The sequence below is a fragment of the Solanum tuberosum genome, unplaced genomic scaffold (assembly GCF_000226075.1).
Source record: "Solanum tuberosum cultivar DM 1-3 516 R44 unplaced genomic scaffold, SolTub_3.0 scf00057, whole genome shotgun sequence".
NCBI classification, from domain to species: domain Eukaryota; kingdom Viridiplantae; phylum Streptophyta; class Magnoliopsida; order Solanales; family Solanaceae; genus Solanum; species Solanum tuberosum.
The window spans coordinates 2162200-2165337 of NW_006238984.1; positions in this window are offsets into that span (position 1 = coordinate 2162200).

Here is a 3138-nt window from a genome sequence, read left to right on the forward strand (position 1 = left end):
TCTCAAAACCACATCTAGTAGAGTCTTGTTCATAATGTGAAGCGCGCCACATTATGAATAGGAGGCTATTTGGTGCTAAGAAAGTTTCACTTCTTCATTCTTTTAGTCGTGCCATGGAGTTTTTCTCTATAATGTCTTCCGTTGTTCCGTATGTGATGGTCATTTGGGTTTAACCTTTGAGGAATTTTTAATGTTGCAGGGGTTGAGGGAGAGAGAATGTTGGTTGTAGTGCCAACTATGACTTGGTGACTTAGTTGGTGTGAGGTGAAAGATTTTGGTGATGATCATGAAAATGGTGAAGGTGGCTTGGAAAGGATGGTAAGTTGACCTACTTTATAAATAATGTTGAATTAGTAGGGAATTGAGTAATGTTGGTTATGGCTTTGGAGAAATGGTAAGATGGATTAATCTCTTAGTATTGGTATAATTGTTATTGATTGGTTTGATCCACCTTTGGTGGAGGTGGTTATTCGTAGTATTATTGTGAATTGAGGCCATGTAGGGCATTATATGAATGTTATTATATTGTTGTATTATTATACACATATGAGGCTATATGTAAAGTCCTATATGAAGTTATATGTGAAGGTATGATGTGAAAAAGTTTTATGTGATGTTGTAATGATCCTATGTAAAGTGGATAGCATTATGAGTTAAAGTATGATTTTCTCATGATGTATATATGAAATGATGTTGGATTATGAAGTATCCTTAAATGAAAATGTGTGTCTTGAATTGGTAGACTAAGGTGCCTCTACTTGATACATGAAAGCTATGGAATGTGATCTCTTGACTTGGTAGGCTTAGGCATCCTTCTCTTGAGTAATGAATGTATCTTGACTTGAGGTCTTATTGTATTGAATTGGTAAACCATGAGTTGGGGCCTCTTCAGAAATGAATGAATGTCTAGAATCGGTGAGACCTAAGCATGGTGCCCTTTCTATGAATGACTAACGGGGCATTTTAGACTATGACTTGAACCGGTAGACCTAAAGTTGGTGCCCCTTCATGATGAAGTCTAGAACCCTATGTGAATGTAAAACCATGAAATCGGTAGACCTAATGGTGGTAGCCCTTCTCATGTGTGAAATGATGAACCTTGGACCGGTAGGCTTAAGGCACCCTTTAATGAAGAATCGGTAGGCCTAAGGCACCCTTCCATGGGGATTTAATGAGCTATCCTTAATGAACCTTGATCGGTAGATCCTTGTGGTGCCTTTCTTGGTAGATGTGCTATGGGTCGGTAGACCTAATGATGGTGCCCTCTCTAGGACATACATGTGAATGAAATTACTCTATGGGAACTAAGGCTAAGCACCGAGTGGATATGGTTAAGATGGTAGCTCTCCCGAGTATGAGGCAAGAGTACAATGAACATCTTTGGATATCCCCTAAACCATGTGCCTACATGGGATGTGTCCTAGTTCTACCCTTGGCAAGTAGAACACCTTCCACGGTGTAGGGTTTTATGACACCGGATTCCATGTCTAGCTTGCATGGTCTATGTCGGTTAATGCCTATTCCCATCATGTGGGATGTGCACTCTAGTTATTGGATAGGTTCTACAACGTGTAGGTAGTAGTATGGGATGCTATCTACACATGGCACGAGTAGGCTTTGAAGATACTAAAGTGAGTTCCCTAAGTCTAACGACTATTATGTGAAAGTCCCCTTATGTGCTTGAATGTCTCCAAAATGGTTTCTTAAAGAATGTTGGTCTATTGATGTTATGTTGTAAAGGAAATGTCCTTATCTAAGGTAATCTTGAGGAACACTTAAGTGTGCTTGAAGAGGTTGTATGGGCGGTCACTTCTTGTCTCACTCAAGTGTGTCTTAAGGTTATATTAGGTAGAGGTCCTATGGTAATGAAATGACATGTGTTCTTTTAAAGTTAAGCATGGATTGTATATGGACATATGTTGAGTATATGTATGGTTGGCTATGGTCTTATATGTTAATGTTGACTTGTATTATGTCTCTTATACTTGTAAAGCAATGTTTTTGCATGGTCTCCATACTTGGTACTTAATTGTGCTAACCCCTTTCTTTCCCTTTTTGAACTAAAGTGTAGGGATTTGGAGATGATGACATGTCATGGCTTTGATAGGTTTCTAAGTGTTGAAGATGAAGATTTGGTGAGTCCTCATAGATTCGAGGACAACACCCAATATGTTCTTTTAGGTCTGTTTAGTATTGTTTAAGTTGTGTACCGGATTTGTCCCGAATTTTGTACTCTAAAGTATTAGATGGTTTTGAGACATCATGTATAAAGTCTAGAAAGTCTTCCGCTTGCTATATTTTTTATGCAATGTTTTCTTGGTAAAGAAACTTTTAAATTCCTTATGGTTTTTGTGTCTATGCGATGAATGAATGCTAAGAGGCTTGTATTAGACCTCTTCGAGGTCGATTACGCCGGTTACGACTAGGGGGTGCTCCCAGGTCGTGACACGCGCCCAATATCAATAGTAATCCTTTGTCAAATCATGGAGGCGTCACTAACAATATGATAGAGACAGATGATTATTGGTGTGTGACAAAGGCAATCGTTCCGATCGTTCCTGATGAACATGAAAGGGCTGTAGTTTCGTTGTGCATTAGAGAGAAGAAAGAGTTTGTGATTCTGACACCCGAGAAAGTTGTTGCCTTAATGCCAAGAGAAACTCCCGCCAGACCAAGGTTTGTGATTTAAACGGCTGCTACCCCGGGTATGACTATATCTGGCAGATGTTACACACCAGAAGAGTTAGCCCACGGAATGCAGAAGAAGGATCAGTCTAAAACACCAATTAGTGAAGCTGAAGAGTTCTGGAGAAAGATGCAACCAAAAGACTACTCGATCGTGAAGCATCTTGAGAAAACACTGATTGTAACATATCAAGGACACTTCATCCAATTCTAAGTGTCAACGATCATTAGTCAATATAATAGCCCAACTAAATGAGTTGGAGTCGAATCCCACAAGGAGTGGTACGTGTTTAAGATTCAATAGGAAAGTACAAATATGTTCAATTCAATCATAGGAATAGACATTATCAAATAAAAACATAATTCAAGTTTAGGAGTGACACAAATGTCAAATAACAAGTGGTTTTGGTTTTAAATATCAGCTACAACAACAAATAATAAGAAATAAACAAT